General features: G+C 45.5%; 1 protein-coding gene across 17 annotated transcripts in view; it reads left to right on the forward strand.

Annotated features, from left to right (window-relative positions):
• The window catches only part of LOC135388830 (gonadotropin-releasing hormone II receptor-like), a 774956-nt gene that overhangs the window by 490886 nt on the left and 264905 nt on the right, over positions 1–19165 (forward strand). For 13 of the 17 annotated variants that reach the window (XR_010421519.1, XR_010421518.1, XR_010421517.1 and 10 more), the window contains one exon: positions 14545–14611. The exons of 1 other annotated variant lie outside the window; for it this stretch is intronic. The gene's annotated coding sequence lies outside the window, so the exon portion shown is untranslated. Of the gene's footprint in view, positions 1–14544; positions 14612–16952; positions 16968–19165 lie in introns of those variants that run through there. 3 more of the 17 variants (XM_064618666.1, XM_064618667.1, XR_010421520.1) reach the window with 2 other exon arrangements.

Below are 19165 nucleotides of genomic sequence, written 5' to 3' on the forward strand. Positions count from 1 at the left end.
ACGAAAGTTTGCGGAACACGCTCCGGCGCGTTCCTTCCTCAGAGTGACACGCTGGCAACGAATCGGACCGTACGGACTTACAGACATGTGCCTAGGTAACCCAGTCACGTGTTTGCAAGTGCTTACGGTACCATTCGCTGCTAACGAGGTCACTTTGAGGATGAAGTGTGCCGGGGCGCGTTCTGTAAACTTTTGTCCAGCACTGTGCCTGTAGGTGGTTCTGCCGGCAGTGGAGCAACGACGGATAGCAGACGACAATTCCCGACGTGCCTTGCGTCGTCTACGAGGCGTTCATGAAGCTGTCACAAAAATCCACTAGTTTTGCAGAATGAAAGAAGTATCCATTTCAATCCTATCCAATCCAGTTGCCACCCTAAATGGCGCCGCCCATATAGGATGGGGGGGTCAGATAGTAAGAATCCGATCATCGACAGCGCCTCGTACCTAAAGGCGTCATTGGCCAGACAGCTCAAGTTGTTGGAGCTTGGGGTATAGGCATGACGCATTAATGGCTGGCCTCTCTTTTAACATACGGCTCTGCCTGTGCGCTTTCTGGCTGATTTTTCCAACCAAATAAGTGGAGTTCCTCACTTATGAGGACGCCGTTGCCCTCAAGTTGTCCGCGACCCTCTGTGGGGAGCTGCATGGAGGGCTTTTCAAAGGAACGACCGCCGTCGGAGTGCGGCTGGCAATCATTTTGCCAGAACTGCCCAGACGGTTGAAACGGTTCTTCATGCCCTTCATGAGTGCGTCGTAGCGAACACTGTCTGATCCCTGGCATGTTGTGTCTGTCGTCTTTATAAGCAGGCGCCTCAGAGAAATATTTCTTTCTTTGATATTTGCTGTTGTCCGCTATGTATCGTGACATATCCCCGTTAGAGCAGACGCCCAAGGAAGATGTATACGTCTCATATCCACTAGTCATGTCGCTAACAAGCAGATCTTCCTGCAGAAAGAGACGCAATTAATTATCCTAGACCTAGGATAATTAATTGCGTCTCTTTCTGCAGGACGATCTCCATGCTTTGTTAATGCTTTGAGCTGTTCTCGCGCCTGGTATACAGGATGCATACAACAACAAATTTATTGGTGGGTACCATTGCAGAGTGATTCGTCGCTGCTACATCGCATAGATCCGGAGCTAAAGTTATGTGTCCCGTCTACGTTATTTCGCTCTGTTCAGACGTTTTTACACCGGTATCGGTTGAATGTGCCTTATGGCCGTCATTTTCTTCATAAAGTTGGAAAGGCCGACTCATCGAATTGCTCAGTTTGTGCAACGGTGGAGGATAGTGAACATATTATAATGCACTGCACTAGGTATGCGTCTCAAAGAGCTACACTGAAAGCTACACTTGCTCGACTAGACAGCAGGGCCTTCGATATAGTGAAGGTGTTGGGACTTTGGGCACCGAACACGAGGGATGCTGCCTTGGCGGCACTTGTGAAATTTGTTCAGAGCTGTGGGATGGACAAAGGGTAACGGTAACGGAAACGGAAACGCAAGATCCATGACGAAAACCCGAGACCGGGAAAAAGACGAAAACAGACGACACAACACAAAGTCTCAAACACAGCTAAAGTTTAATGGACAACCGCACACTTTTAACACATCAGGTGGGGGAGGTGGGACAGTGCAAAAGGCTCGCCAAAGCAGGGCCGAAGGTCACAGACGCTTTGCTGACACAGTTCCCAGCCCCCAAAATTGACAACGTTTCTCTCAAAAGCCTCCGACTGAGGTCGGACTCCCTGGCCTTGACAAGGGTCTCTTCCCATGTGGGAGAACAATTAAAACAAACTTTGAGATGCTTTGCCAATTCCGACGACTGGTCCTCATTTTTTACCTTCGAAGCGTGCTCCCGGAGCCTGTCATTCAAGCAACGTTTCGTTTGGCCGATATAGCAAAAACCGCAAGCAAGAGGTATCTGATACACCACATTTGACTGGCATTGTACATAGCTATTTTTATGCGATTTACAAACTTTGTCACGCTTCTGGAAAGGACAGAGAGCATCAAGTCTAAAGCAGTTTTTAAATACAACCCGGACACCAAACTTTTTTGCTACAGCAAGGATGTTATGTGAGACATTGTGAAAATACGGGATCGCAACACGAATCTCATTATCAGTGACAGTTGGGGCACAGGGGGAAATTAATCTACTAAAAACAGACTCAAGAGCGTTAAAAAGCATTGCATTAGAATAGCCTGCGAGCTGCAGACGATCACACTGAAAGTTTAAAGAAATACACAACTGATGTACACATGACTTCCTCAAAGTGCTAGATAGGAGGCCCGTGACAACACCACGTTTTACATTCTTTGAGTGACAACTGCTAGCGGGTAAAAGTGGCTTAGGAGCCAATTTCCCATACGACCAACACAAAGAAGGTGCTAGCAAAAGCCTCACATCAAGGAACTGTAGCACAGCGTTGGTCGGGTGTTCAACAGTGAAAGACAACTCAGGGGATGTCGCTCTTATCAAACGCTCACATGCGAAAATATCATCTTCAACAGTAGAGAGCAGCAGCAAATCGTCTACAAAGCGCTTAACAAGCAGTTGAGCACGGGGAACTGTCGCCAGATATGATGTAACAGCATTATCAACAGTAGACAAGTAAATCTCTGATAACACAGGTGCGATGGCCGAACCAATGCAAACCCCCGTTTTTTGAATGAACAGACCCTTATCAATGCGAACAGCAGTCGATCTCAGATAAAGTTCTAAAACACGTAAGAAATCTGACACAGCAATGCCTGCTTTTGACTGGAAACGGACCAACTTGGATTCAAGAAGATCTCTTACTCTAGACAACAGAATGCCTTCATCTAGGGAGTAGTAAAGATCCAGGGAGGCAGCAAAACATTTCTTCCCGTGAAATGACTTGAGACTTTCAATGAGACATTCAGAATTTTTTAACACAATGCTGCTCCGCTCATGAACTAGGGACAAACAGTCCTGAATGAAACGAGACACTACCTTCTGCCATGTACCATTTTCATTCACCACCAAACGTAGCGGCATGTCAATCTTATGATCCTTCAGCAAAAATTTCACAGATAGACTTCCAAGTTGAACAGCGCGGAGACTTTTAGCAAGGGCGGTCATTTCATTCTCTCTGAAAATCTTACAAATAGAGTTCTTATTTTTCTCTAAGTCACCTGCAAACGGTTTCAGCAACTTATCAACCACTTGTAATTTCTTGGACTGAAATGACGCGGACGGGAGAACAGCAAATTTAGAAGACTTGTCGGTTTGAAGCAAACACAAATTCTTACTTTCCAACTCCCGGACGACTCCACTCACAGGCATGGTACTACGTTTAAAAACAAAAGAAGAAGGAGTGAGAACGTGAGAGAGTCGTTTTACAGCCTGGTCAGTGAAAGAGGAAACTCTCTGAGGGTCCCTAAGGACCGTAGAAACCTTTATGATGGACGCGGCAACGTCAAAACGCGAAGGTTTCAAGTTTAAACAGAACTTGGGACCTTTCGACAAAACGCCAACCGCCGTAGAAGACAATACACTATCACTAAGATTTACAAATGAATCCGCAGCTGGACGGCTTGGTCTCGAACGGCAATTATTGGCAACCAAGGTGTTCCGTAAAGAGGCAAACTTCCGTGAAAAGGCAGAGACTTTTAAGGTCACCCAACACATATACAAAGGATTAAGACGATAGTTCATACCTAGCAGTAAAGTCCACAAACTATCCGCTGAATCCCGCAGAAACTTCTCTTGCTCACTCAGAACGGTGCGATGCGAGGTAAGCAGCTTGCGTTTTCTATTCCAAGGCAGATCCTGAGGCCGGAGAGTACCAGAAATATCGGACACCAAACGTCTCTTGCGGAGCTGGATGCTCAGGAAACAGTATTCCGCCTGCGCTGAAGCGATGCAATGGCCGAGCTTGCACAGGGTGAAAAGAGCTTGAAGCCGAAGAGACTCGTCGTTCAAGCCGAAATGCGAACCAGATAACACAGAAGGGACAAACGGAACAAAGCTTGCATCGGGGAATGATACAGATAAAATGGTTAAAAAGCAAGCGAGCTGGTGGCTAAGATCCATGACGAAAACCCGAGACCGGGAAAAAGACGAAAACAGACGACACAACACAAAGTCTCAAACACAGCTAAAGTTTAATGGACAACCGCACACTTAAGGTGCCTTAAGGTGCCTAAGGTGCCTTGCAGGTGACTTAGAGAAAAATAAGAACTCTATTTGTAAGATTTTCAGAGAGAATGAAATGACCGCCCTTGCTAAAAGTCTCCGCGCTGTTCAACTTGGAAGTCTATCTGTGAAATTTTTGCTGAAGGATCATAAGATTGACATGCCGCTACGTTTGGTGGTGAATGAAAATGGTACATGGCAGAAGGTAGTGTCTCGTTTCATTCAGGACTGTTTGTCCCTAGTTCATGAGCGGAGCAGCATTGTGTTAAAAAATTCTGAATGTCTCATTGAAAGTCTCAAGTCATTTCACGGGAAGAAATGTTTTGCTGCCTCCCTGGATATTAAGGATCTTTACTACTCCCTAGATGAAGGCATTCTGTTGTCTAGAGTAAGAGATCTTCTTGAATCCAAGTTGGTCCGTTTCCAGTCAAAAGCAGGCATTGCTGTGTCAGATTTCTTACGTGTTTTAGAACTTTATCTGAGATCGACTGCTGTTCGCATTGATAAGGGTCTGTTCATTCAAAAAACGGGGGTTTGCATTGGCTCGGCCATCGCACCTGTGTTATCAGAGATTTACTTGTCTACTGTTGATAATGCTGTTACATCATATCTGGCGACAGTTCCCCGTGCTCAACTGCTTGTTAAGCGCTTTGTAGACGATTTGCTGCTGCTCTCTACTGTTGAAGATGATATTTTCGCATGTGAGCGTTTGATAAGAGCGACATCCCCTGAGTTGTCTTTCACTGTTGAACACCCGACCAACGCTGTGCTACAGTTCCTTGATGTGAGGCTTTTGCTAACACCTTCTTTGTGTTGGTCGTATGGGAAATTGGCTCCTAAGCCACTTTTACCCGCTAGCAGTTGTCACTCAAAGAATGTAAAACGTGGTGTTGTCACGGGCCTCCTATCTAGCACTTTGAGGAAGTCATGTGTACATCAGTTGTGTATTTCTTTAAACTTTCAGTGTGATCGTCTGCAGCTCGCAGGCTATTCTAATGCAATGCTTTTTAACGCTCTTGAGTCTGTTTTTAGTAGATTAATTTCCCCCTGTGCCCCAACTGTCACTGATAATGAGATTCGTGTTGCGATCCCGTATTTTCACAATGTCTCACATAACATCCTTGCTGTAGCAAAAAAGTTTGGTGTCCGGGTTGTATTTAAAAACTGCTTTAGACTTGATGCTCTCTGTCCTTTCCAGAAGCGTGACAAAGTTTGTAAATCGCATAAAAATAGCTGTGTACAATGCCAGTCAAATGTGGTGTATCAGATACCTCTTGCTTGCGGTTTTTGCTATATCGGCCAAACGAAACGTTGCTTGAATGACAGGCTCCGGGAGCACGCTTCGAAGGTAAAAAATGAGGACCAGTCGTCGGAATTGGCAAAGCATCTCAAAGTTTGTTTTAATTGTTCTCCCACATGGGAAGAGACCCTTGTCAAGGCCAGGGAGTCCGACCTCAGTCGGAGGCTTTTGAGAGAAACGTTGTCAATTTTGGGGGCTGGGAACTGTGTCAGCAAAGCGTCTGTGACCTTCGGCCCTGCTTTGGCGAGCCTTTTGCACTGTCCCACCTCCCCCACCTGATGTGTTAAAAGTGTGCGGTTGTCCATTAAACTTTAGCTGTGTTTGAGACTTTGTGTTGTGTCGTCTGTTTTCGTCTTTTTCCCGGTCTCGGGTTTTCGTCATGGATCTTAGCCACCAGCTCGCTTGCTTTTTAACCATTTTATCTGGAAACGCAAACCACGGTCCTCCATTACCGGAAACAGAAACGGAAACGAATTTATCGTCCGGTATTGAATCCGGGTAATGACTATTCCTGTTGTGCGATGACATTTGAGTGGCTTTTCATTTTTTGTTTTTGTTTTGACGACTCCATAACTTGTAATGCTCTAAATACTACACGAAAGCATGGAACGAGAGCGCAATATTGGATCTCGATGGTGCATCCGTCGCTTACATCGTCCCAGTCCTCATAATTCCATGACATCAACACATAACTATACTCCACCATAGCACGAGAATGACAGCCTACAATTTAGTTACTTATTTTGTACTTTGTTCTTTTTTTTTAAATATCACCGTGGCCATGACAGTATTATTTGCTACTGAGAGCGTCTGCTTATGAATGCGACATTGAATGAAGGTTACGCCCATCTGGAGTTGCTGGACTCCAAGTGACTGACGACATGTTCCTACATTTCTTTTTTTTTAATCTTGCAAAATGTGCGCATCCCAACGACGTAAAATTACTTGTGTAGTGTGTACGCGTGACACCGAAGGCACTTGGGCAAAACAGGGTGCTGACAGAGCCGGAAGGGCTGTCCTCCTGCAGCTCTGTAACAACCGTTCCATTACCGGAAACAGTAACGGAAACGTAACGGAAACGAAATTGAAGTACGGGTATCAGAAACAGATAACGGAAACAAAAATATAGCAGTAACAAAAATAGAAACGGTAACCAAAATACGTCCGTTATCCTTCCCTGGACACAACCTTTTAGAATTCGATGTGCATGATCTAGGGATAATTGTGAATAGTGGGGGGGGGGGGGGATATGTTTATTAAAGACGAAGAAAAAAGGAAAAGGGGAAAGGGTCAGACATGCCAAGGCCGACTTGCTATTCCCAAAAGAGAAAAAAGAAGCAAAAAAAAGGAAAAGAAGAAGTGGCGGGGGACGATGGGGTGGCCCAATGCTGAGCAGCCAGTGTCCTTCAGGTAGCGCAGGAGGGCTCGGGTGACTGCCCACTGTCTGGAGTGCCGGACAGGTCCCAGCAGCGTCGCCAGGGAAAGTTCCCTGTGGCCTAGGGAAGTGAGAGTTGAGGCGAGAACGGCTCGGGGGCAGGCGTACCGCTTGCAGTGCAACAAAAGGTGGCATATGTCGGCGACTGCAGCACTGCAGGGACACATCGCGGACATCCGTCTATCCATCTTAGAAAGGAGCAGCGGGGTCAGGGCAACATCGAGGCGTAGGCGATGGAGGATCGACTCCTCCTGTCGCGACATCCGCTGGGAGAGGGTGAGTTCCATCCTCGGGTCGTTGGAGTGGAGGAACGTGTTTGCCGCTACAGCGTTTGAGCTAAACGCGAGGGTGCTGCGAGGCGTCTGGGGGCGGATCTGTGAATAGTTGACTTCTAGTGGGCATGTGAATAGTGAACTTTTAGTGAACATGTGAATAGTGGACTTCTGAATAGCGAACATGTGCATAGTGAATAGCGAACTTGCGAGTAGAGCACATGTGAAATATTTGGGGGATGGGGGAGTGCGAGAATTTATCTTACGGGTAGCAGAACAACCCTGGAGACGAGTTCAATTTCTCCTCTTTGTTGTTATTATTCTTATTTCTCCTAAACTTTATTTGGAGATGATGAATGGGGAAATTCGTCACCTGAGTTGTGGCCAACTCCCCCAATGCAGACGTGACTGCATAAATTGTAAAATGACAATGGTGTGACGATGGGGCAGAGATGGTAATAAGGCTGCACGTCAGCATTAAGGGACATAAAGGAGAACGGTGTTTTGCAGAAAATCTGGGAAACTCTGTAGGGCACGACGGTGTTGCAGGATGTCGGTCCAGGGTCCAAGGCCTATTGCTAAAGTGAAAGGAGAGGCAGTGACTTGCTTCAGTCGGTTTCGTAACTCTTCTCGTCGACTCCAGAAGAGGACACAATCCACGATCGCGTGCATGATATCTGCTAGCACGGCACACCTAGAGCATAACATGGTGTCAGTGCGACCAAGCCTGTGTTTAAAGAGTGGGACGCAGGCCACACGGAGACGGTGCCTGTGTATGACGGACGAAAAGTTGCGAGGCAGCCGACTGGGCAAGTTGAGTGATAAATGGGGATCCACCTCTCTTGAGAAACACAAACTTTGCAGGAATTTAGCACATTTTATTGTAACAAATTATGCAACACCCCTCTCACACGGGTAAGGATCATTGAAGATAATAATAAGCTGTCAGAGGGGCCACTCCAATGCACCTTGACAGTTGGTTGACATGTAGTTTACATGACAGGTTGACGAGCGGGTCTCCCTGCACCGTGTGTATTACACTCTTAAACCCGTACCTTTTATTGTAACTTTTAGAAACATGTAACTTCTGTATAGACGTAGATTTCGAGATTTCTTATAGGTTACACCACTGTAACGTATATTTAGAGGTTAAAAGCGACCAAGGTCATGTCTTTACAACACGAATAGAAGTTACATCTCGGAAAAAACAAAAACAGCTTGTTGTAACTTATAAATGTACCCTCTACTCCGACACTGTAACTTCTAAGCGAAATCTCCAACGATAATATCTTTGTTAGTTTCTTATCGTTTGTTTTCCTTTTGTTTTTCAGCATAATGCCGCGTTTCAGCCTCCCATTCGAGACGACAGTTGCGAATCTACGCTGTTATTTTTTATCTGTTTCAGCGTCACCTATACGTCAACTACATGTTATCAATGCTGTATGAACACAGATTACAAGTTCGCAGTCTGAAATACTGATAGTATGTTTCTTTCTAAAGGGTGGAAAACAATTGTCAATGCCGCAACCACCAAGATTTCCGATTTCGCTGCGTAGCCGAGCCTGGTCTAGGTCTATCCACACTGAGAGCGGTTTCCTTGAAACGCTTAACGCTCGTCGTCCGTCCGTTAACAAGTGTAATCTGTTTTAATCAGTGGTTTTCCTCGCGTTTATCATAGTGTCGTCAGGAACAACGGAAAAGCTAGATGTCGCTAGCAAACAAGTATATTTTCGGTGTTCTCAGTGGAAAGTGTAGTGAGTGCGAAGATTGCAAAGAATATATAACCGAAAACGAACGTCACCACCGCAGCCCTAATTCACACACTTCATACACTGGGTAAGTGTACATTTTGTGCTAGGTACGTGCGTTATTTTGATAGCAAGAGCTCTTAGCGCAGGTTTGTTGTGATTATGGCAAGCGTTTTGCGGTCCTGCATATGAACGCCACTTACGCTTGCTACTTTTCTGCTCTTACTTGGTCGCCAAGTCAATACACCGGCGTGCATTTTGCGAGCTGCGGATATATGCATCGAGATATATAATTCGCAGCTTCCTACTTGTTGTATTCTTACGATATTCTAAGACTCAATCGCGGAGTGAACGCCTTCCCGCATTTATGCTGCTTTGTACCTTGTGCTTTGTACGGATTTGAATGGTTCCGTAAATGTTACTCTCATTGCCCAAACTTTTGTTCCCAGGATCCCACATGCAGGTTCACATACCGTCACCAGCGCAATGCAGTACCTCACAAACTCGTCCCAGAGCGCCTCCAACGCTGATAACGCAGTAATGTAGTGTCTCCTGCGTTACTGTACACTCATATTCCTCAAGGTTGTGTGCGTTTTATGTAATACTGTATTGCCATTTGCGCTCGCCTCTGCAACACGAATGTGGAATAAATTTTTTTCTGCTGCAGTTCTCCATTTCGTTGGGTGTGTTCAGCTTAGCAAACATAGGTCAGTTGTTTTGACTCGCTAGCTTCCTCGCACTTTTATGCATTGCTTCTCACTTAGAAGATAGTTCTTTTTTCCACATACATGATAAAGCGACCATGGTTTCTCCTCACACCAGAATCGCACTTGTGCACAATGTGTCACCTCTCGACAGACTTCTGTTTTTGTAATATACATATGTTCAAGATCTCCTTTTCTGCTGGTTCATTTTGGTACATTGGTGTGTTCTGTAAATGTCTGTCCATATCCCACGCACAGGGTGTTTGTTTTTATTCGCATCACACCAGCGCTCATTTGACAGGTGGGTTATGTTAATTTTCGCAAATTAACCCATCCGTAGTTACAAACATTTCCGACATTTCCTGACGCATGTGTTTGTAACTACGGATCGACTAATTAGCAAAGATTCACATAACCCGCCTGCCAAATGAGCGCTACTCTGTTGCGAATAAAAATGAACATCCTGTATAAAAAGCCGCACGTTGGCGTAACCTTTACGGGCAGGTGCTGGATTGAAGGCCGTAACCTCTAATTAGTGGGTTTCCTTGTAACTTTTATAAAAGGGGTCACTCAGAGGGTACCTGGTAGCTTCTGAAATAGAGGGTAAAATATTGCGATTTTTTACCCTTTACTAAAGGGTACGGAGTTAAGAGTGTAGATGTTGTTATAAACTGAATATGTTTCTGATGTTGCATACCAGATGGGGTTCGTCCGACTGCATCGTCCGCATATGCTTTAGTAGAGAAAAGTCGTCTATACAGCGACGGGAAAATGAAGACAAAATACGATTATGGAATTTCAGTTTTGTTTGAATTGTACATTGCTCGTAAATACTAATTTAATATGAACTACGACTGCGGTGTGCCCTGGTGCGTGATGTTGAGAGTGCATTTGCTAATGCACCAGAGAAAAAAGGCCGCATTTGCTAACGCACACGGACACACACACGCACGCACGCGCACATATTTGAATGATGACGAGGTAGTTGATTCACCGCCATATACTGCCCTATTGCTGTGTGTGTGCGTGTGCGTGCGTGCGTGTGTGTGTGTGCGCTTGCGCGCTTTTTTTTAGCGTTTTCGAGGGTTACGAGGTTGCCAGCAGCAGTTATCGAGGACGTTTCAGCTTCGGTGGCGTTTCACGAACCTCCGTCGAATCCAGGACCCTCCCAGCTAATGCTAATTCAAAGTGGCCGTGTAGCAGCGTCCGGTTACCATTAAGTTCGATCATCATTCATTTCAAGGATCATTGAATCGCCCGTGTGACAGCGGTACTGATCTACTCCCGATTACTATTTTAATTGTGCTGTTCCTCGCAAATGGGGGGATGAAGAAATGAAATAGCCAGACCTTATATTCTCGGAATCAAAGGTGAAGGTTCCTGCAGAAGGCTGAGGCACGGTGATTGCGGCAACAAATTTAAAGAAACTTGTTCCTTGGAAGAAAAACCGTGACAAAGACACGTTGCATGTTTGTCAAAAGCGTAGAACGTATCGCGTTACATCACATCTCTAACGGAACGATTGTTCAAAGAAAAAGAAATAAAAGAAAAAAAGCGCGGTAAGAGCGACGTAAAATAGCTTCGTTTCGAGACTGTCTTCAACCCGGCCATTAAAGTGCGATGGAGATTTCTTTATCGTTTTGGTCGAAGGATCGATATTACTGGCACAAACACAAAATTCTCTAGCGCAGAAATTGTTCGCAAGTACCGTTAAGCGCTATAGTACGATACCAAGCATGATAAAGGGCATGGTTTTCTGTGCTAATATGTTGCGACAAAGGTAGAATAACAAAAGTAGAAGCTGCTCTACTTGTTCTCTTTAAATATCCGCTGGTAAACAAGAGAATTATATATAGAAAGTTCTATAAACTGCAGTTCTGTTCTTACATTATTTCAATAATTTCAGGCTATTTATTCTGCTACCGAAAATTCAGTTAGCCAATACTTGAGCAAAGTTAGTTGTAAAATGCACGCACAAATTACGAGTAATATTACAGGGAGCGCCGTCTATAATTTAAGCTGAAAAGAAACTGACACACTGGTATCGAGACAAGGTTTTGCGCTCATTAAAATGTACGAAAATAGGGGCCGAGCTTATAATACAGACCTCGGAATCTTTAAAAATATATCTCGACGTTGCGAAATAATATTTTCTTTCTATCAGAATATATTTAATAGGAGATCGAAAATGTACGCGAAGTTATCTTTCTGCGCAAAAACCAGGGGTTTGAGACAACGCCAAATATGTTATATCAAGTGTAATGCTTACCAAATCTGACTTCGAAGACAGCGCAATTTGATCAAATTCCACGATATAAAAATATCGATGCTCGAGCCTTGTCCAAATGTTAGGACCATGCTTGCAAAGGTGTACAGCCTGCATCAGGGTTAACTTCAACGCCATTCCGACCTGCCGACCCTCGTGATGCTTAGTAGAAATAACGGCGAAGGATGTTTTGGTCATCTATTTACAGTTAGTCTTGCCGCTTCGCAAGCTGAAGCGTCGTTCAAATTGCTTTGACTCGAGCTGTACAATATGGTTTTATTTGCTGAGTTTCTTCGTTAGATTTTTAGTTTGCTATGTAGGTAGGTAGGTAGGTAGGTAAAAAAAGAAAAATACGAAGATGTTGGCCCAATTAATATGCATTGGTCCGGCTACTCCAGTCATAGCTCGGCGATTCGGGCCTTCGAAACTCACGATCACAATCATCTGATAAGGCGCCATCTTTGAATGATTCTAGTCCCACCTTACTGCAGTACTTTGGTTTGATCCACGCGGGCGGCATCGCGTCATCAGCTCGCGTGGCACAGTGGTTAACGTGCTGGCCATCTCACGTCGTGACTGGGAGGTACCCGGGTTCGAAATGCGTCATACCATAGCAGCCCAAGTGTTGACGTTCGCGCCAGCCGAAGATGTTGTCATGACGCTGAACTTCGGAACCACGGAGCGCAAAATGTTGTTCCACACAAACAAACGGAGCTCTCCGCCTCGCAGCTGATAATGAAGCCTGTTTAGTGGCTGGTAATTTGAAACGCCATGTTCGAGCTCCCCCGGATTGGACGGCAAGACGTTACGTAGCCACGGGACGTGTGTGTGGTGGAGAGAGGCGCGCTGGTTACTCATCTCTGAAAGCAGTCATATGGGTCACTGAGCTGGCACGAGCCGAATGAAATGTACAACAACAACAGCAACATAGATGAATGGATGATGATGATGATATGAGATGTTTCCCTGCGTTGCGTGTAGGACCCTACCCCATTCCAAAATGATTCACATGAAAGGATGACAAGGGAAGGAAATCCCTACAGTTCTTGAAGGAGGCCGGTTGCACTCAGAAAGGAAAGAAAAGCGCCAAGTGCACGGCACTGTTGTCCAGGGTTACTCGATGGGCCGAGAACTTTGCAGATGTTGAATGGCCTCTGATCCAGCATTTCAAGTTGACATTTAAAGGCCAGACGCTCGCATACGTACTGGCTGCAGTCTTCGAGAATGTGTCGGATTGTTGCCGGGAAACCACAAGTTGTACACAGCGCCGTGTTGCTGTGGCCCAGCCTATACCGGAGTGCAGGGGTGAATGCTACGCTAAGTCGTAAACGACGCACGAGAGACGTAAAGAGGCGAGGGAAACCGCCTGGCATTTCAAATAATAGAGTTGGGTTAATAGCATACAGAAGCGACCACCGGGTGATGTCATGACACCATTCCTGATGGGCCCAAGGCGACGTCAACGCGGACAAGAGGGAGACTGCTGAGCGGCTATTGTGGGCCGCAGCAGTTGCCCGATCCGCTACCTCATTGCCTCTTATTACAATGTGGCTAGGGACCCATTGGAGGGTCAGCCGGTGGCCCCTGTCTTCTAAAACCTTGAGCGTCGTCAAGATGTTCACTACCACCGGAGCCAAGGAGCCACGGATGCCCATGTTGTCTATGCAGCGCTGCAGCGCTGCCCGCGAATCTGTGTAAACCACCCAGAGGCGGGGGTGGTGATCCAAAATAGACTTGAGGAATAACAGGATGGCATACAACTCCGCAGAGGTGGCCGAGGTGCGGTGTGATAGGCGGAACCCACGTGAAATTGACTCCTCTGGAATTACAAATGCAGCAGATGAGCCGCCAGTAGTGGAAGAACCGTCCGTATATACGGCGGTTTGGTTTTCGTATGCAGCGTCCATCAACTCCGGAGCAGCCTGCTTGAGGACTGGAGCAGAGATTTTGCTCTTCGGCCCCTTGACCCCCGGGATGTGAGTCAAGACGGATGGTTTCGGCAGTGTCCATGGTGCTACTGAAGAAGCGGTTGGGGCAACAGTGAAGGCAGGTATGTGGCCCGTTACTTCTTGGGCACACAGCGCGATTTTGCTGTAGTTCCGCTTACGAAGCTTCTGTACCAGTGGGTGACGGCGATGGTGAGCGCGCAATCGCAAATAGTGGCGGAGAGTTTCTGTCTGACGGAGGACGCCAATTGGGAGTTCCCTGGCTTCGGCTACCACAATCCTCGTCTCAGCGCAACGCGGAACGCCAAGACAGGCCCGCAAGCTGCGCGCCAAGACACAACGGAGCTTGTGTTCGGACGCACGTGATAGTCCGTGCAACGCAGGAAGGCTGTAGACTACTGAGCCACGAACAAGCGCTTTGTGGAGTGCAAGAAGGCCCCGCTCATAGTACATCAAATGTACAAATGCACATTTGGGTATTGTGACCTGCGTTCTTGCATAGGTACCATTATTTGTGAAATGTTTGGCGGCCTGTTTACGGCCCCTTTAATTAATTTGTCGGTTAATTAGATCGTCGTATTATCTGCTTCTTGCAAATAACTGTAGTCAGTTATGGTGGATGTGAGAACCACTAATGAGTCCGTTCTTTGAACAAATCCTTCTCATGTCATTTTATTATTGTCTTCTAATTCCTCGCCCATTAATTCCAGATAAAATAGTGTCTCGGGGCATGCGTGCAGCCGACATGTCTGGACCGGTGAGGTGAGGCACCCAAAGGTACTTATGTTGTTGTTTTTATTGATACTACTGACCTCCTGCTGGGGGCCCAAGTAGGAGTGGTGGTAGAGCAATACAAGAACAAAACAAAAATTGTACAAACATGAAACAATTAAAATAATTATTGGACCATAGCACAGGTGACACAATACCTACAAATGGCAAATGACGAGACAGTGGAAGTAATTATTTATAATGATGACAAAGGACACAATACAAACGTGTGGCAAGCAAGATAATAATGACATAATAATGAGTTAAATGCTAGGTGGTCTTGAACCCTCGAAACAAATACAGCAAAGCTTTTACCCGACACGACAATGTCCGACAGGCTATTCCAATCCTTGATCGTACACTCTGAAAAAAAAAAAAAAAAAAACGCATGGCACACACAGCAGTCGTCACCATTGGCCCTGTCATTTGCTACGGAATATCTTGTGACTCAGCCGTAGGATACTCCCTGAAAGACATGGCGCTATATGCGTCGTCTTTTCATGCTCTTCTAACCCTGATGAATATTCTGCAGATCAGTCACAAGATATTCCTTCACACACGACAGGGCCAATAGTGTCGTCTGCTATGTGCGTCATGTCCTTTGGCGCTCTTTCAAACACGCGGAATACCCTGCAGCTCAAAAGACATTCTGTAGCAGACGACAGCACCAACGGTGTCACTTGCCATACTCCCGCTTCAACTCCCAATATGTCGGAGTCATGGGAATGCTCAATATAAGACGCGGCAGAACTTCAGTCCCATCAGCAGTTTATTTTTACTTTTTCTTCCTCTGGAATATTCTGCGGGGATGTCCCTCGTGTGAACACACAGTTATAGTGCTTAAAAACACGATGGATTAATTCAGATGACACCCGGATTAAAGTGAATAGCACCTGGATTATTTCAGATGGCACCAGGATTAAACTGAATGGCGCCTGGATTATTTCAGATGGCACTTGGACTAAAATGGGCGGGAAAAGCTGTCACAGTTTTCATTGGGATTTTTAGACTTTGCTCTCCCCGGCGAACTCATGCACCCTCTACGCATCTCCACCTTTCATCCTCTACCTCCATCCGTCTCGCTCTTCTTTTTGTTTTTTTTGTTTTTATCGACGGGTTTTGTGTCGCGTTATCCCCTGCTACAGCTTTCTCATTGACATTTTGGCTCTAATCCTTATACTTAAAAAACTGGCTAATTAATTTCACTAATTAATTAATTACAAAACAAAAGATAGTTTGAGTATCCTCACACCACTGGTAACACCGTGCAGTCCGTCGTATATTTTTAAACTTTGGCTCATTTTTCGTGAAACATTGAATTCGCCATTTACCATCTTGTATACAACGCTTTTAATCTTGTTACTCGGCGTCTTTAGTCCAACGTTTCAACACCTGCTTTTTTGTAAGGATCAGAGACAGAACTAATATGCGTATATCTACTATATATAAAGCGGAGAGCCTTTTTCTCAACTGGTTCGAGTTTATCTATGTCCTTGCGTGTGGACCGTAGTGTTACGCGGGTGTTACCCTTTCTCCGAGGATAACCGTGCATTATATTTTGTTTTATTTGTTGACAGTATCCTCATTCGTCCTTGATACGATGAGCCTCAACGTTTTCTAAGAGGCTTAGCTGTTCCAATTTCCGCTATCTTTCTGCTGCCATGTAGGTTTGCACGAAAAGTGATCTCTACACGTTCCTCACTTCCACCGTTGTTTACACGCGGAACATCCCGTTTCTCCTACTAGCGTGTGGCACTCGTACTTTCTCCGGGAAAGCACGCCCGCGTCTTCCGGATCTGTTTATTTATCCATGATTCGTGGAAACGATTACGCATCAACAACAACAACAACTAACGAGCGGTAGAACCAGAGTTGCCCGCACAAACCTTGACCATTCTACTACCAGTAGATTATGCAAGGGATCCACTCCTCCAACTGGACTGCCGAATGTACAAGGCATTTCTTCCCCACATATGCGATACGAAACAAATCCCAGTCCGCTAACTTGGCATTCCGTTGCATTCCGCTTCCATTCCGTCCTCAGGCAATATCGGTTATACGGAGTATGATCGCTGCCTTCCAATTCCGTTTGCCCGTACGGATAACGGCAGATGTCCCTTGAACACAGAGAGGTGTCCGAGGCATCTGCCGATAAAATGCTTTCAATATACTTGGGAGAACCGTCGTTAAAAGTGGTGTCCGGACAAAAAAAAAGAAGAGAAAAAAAAACGCAGTCGAACTGAAGATGCGAGCTGAATAGTGGGTGTCTGAAATACATGTAACCGGAATATTTCGTTTTGTAACACTCGGAAACATTAGCAAAATGAATTTAATCGGATTTTTGCAGAAGTCTGCGTGCTCCCCGGCTGAATTTAGGCAACAGTGTGCGGACCGACGTCATTGGAGTCGTTTATGGAGGCCGGTACGTCACAAAACGCGGTATTCCGACTCGCAATGCTGCTGAACAGTCGCTAGAAACATCTAGGTGGTATCGGATTGCAACCAGCCTGGAGGCGCCGTCAGCTGAACAATTGGGAATCTCGCCGGCAATGCCAATTACGTCACCGAAAGAGGCAAAGCAGGGAAATGTCGCTTCAACCGGAAGCTGGCATTTGGCTTCGAATTCGAGGTTTTTGATGTTTTATGGGAGGGGGGGGGGGAAGCGAACTAACTTTTCGAAACTTTTTTGCTGTTCTCTTTTTGGAAGGCATTTCCAAGTGGATATCACATTAACTGTATAATTCCGGATTCCTCGCGGACACCACCTTTAGAAAGCCACACGTGTATTGGCTATACCGCATTAGGTATCAGGTGCTGTTTCTCAGTTTGTTCAACTGGCGGAGGGAATAAGAAGATATATCATAGCGTGGGGTTCCAGTATCGCCACACCCACGTAGTTCAGTATAGTTCTGGCTTCACATAAAGTTTATCGAACGTTTATGTGTGTGTAAACATTAGCAAAATCGGGAATATTGCGCTTGCATGTGAGTAGGTGTCCCCGTGGGGATGTAGGGTAAGGTAGGGCAAGATGAGAGAGAAATTTGAAATTGAATATGGAATTTTTATTTTTCGTGCTTAAAAAAAACTACCCATAGGCACTTTCTCAGAAGCCTAGAGCTTCTACTCTGTAAATCAGAACGGACGTAACCGGTTCTAAAATAAGCACAGAACAAGAAATTTAAAAAATGCAGATTGTCTCAAGATGAGATGCCCAATCCTCGCGGCAAGACGCGACAGCGCGTGAGGCAAGATGAGACACGCCGTAGTAATGAACTATACAAACTAGTTTTTGCACCTACACAACCCCCCTGAGCCCGCCGCCTACATGATGTGCGATAAAACCACACAGAAGCCGGTGTTAATTCCCTCCACCGTCCCTTGCAAACACGACACCGCCAGTCTCATGTGCCGGTGGTCGCTCGCTTTTGGGTGCGCATCTGCTTTGCTGGAAATATCCTAGGGCACAGGAAAATTTGCTGGAAACTCCTATGCAATATGCAAAAAAGGAATATCTGAGGAACACGCATAAGGCCACCTAATACTTGAGTGATTTTCTAAATTACAGTAAATTTAAATTGCATTACGTTTAAATTACATTAATTTGTCGCGTCTTGCGCCGTTTGTTTGTTTGTTTGTTTGTTTGTAAGGGAAAAAAAACGAGGAGAAATTGAACTCGTCTCCCGACTTGTTCTGCTACTTGCCCCGTGGATAACATCGGATGTATTAATTTTTCAGTTAAACACCGGATGACCAGGAGTGCATATATTTTGCATATATCTAGATGAATGAATAAAGAAATACGATGTGGACTTACATTGACAGAATAAACCTGCGACACGCTGCTGCACAGCTGATAAGAAAAAGGACTACAGAAAATCGAACCTTTTTATCGTGTCTTTACATTCCAGGCAGAAGTAACCGATTTTTTTTTTTTTTCTCTTTAACGCAAATACCAATCCAGACAATTCTCACGTGCAATAAAGCGGACATACAGAGCCACCTATAAGTAAGGTTTCATGCGCATAGGGCAACGCGTCTCTGAGACAGGCGGCGTGGAGCGCAAAATGTCGCATCTTGCCCCGTGTCTCATCTTGCCCCACCATATGCCATATCCAAACAGGGCCCCAGAGTGTACGAAACAGCGTCTGTTGTAGGCTGTATAGGATTCCGAAACGTTACTTTATTCTGTTCATTTTGTTTTTTTGGTGAACGCTTTCCATCTTTCATCCAAGCCCTGTGTACCCCGAAAACACAAAAAAATAGCAAGCTGGCAAAATCGATATACAGGGTGTCCCACCGAAAAAGGGCCAGGGGCCTAATGAAAAAACAGTGTGATCTACACAAATGGAACCAACTGTACGTGCGTGGCTGTTGTGTGGTCTATCCAAAATTTTTTTTTCATCGCCCCTTGTCAATTAATTAGCGGTAATTAATTTTCCACCATTTTAATTATCGGTTTTAGCTCTCAGATGTCAATGAGGAAGTTGTAGTACATGTCGAAAAAGACGCAACTGAAGTGGTTCGAGGTTGCTATGGCTTGTGGTTTAGTTTTTTCCCGGG

The sequence above is a fragment of the Ornithodoros turicata genome, chromosome 3 (genome assembly GCF_037126465.1).
Source record: "Ornithodoros turicata isolate Travis chromosome 3, ASM3712646v1, whole genome shotgun sequence".
Taxonomy (NCBI): Eukaryota; Metazoa; Arthropoda; class Arachnida; order Ixodida; family Argasidae; genus Ornithodoros; species Ornithodoros turicata.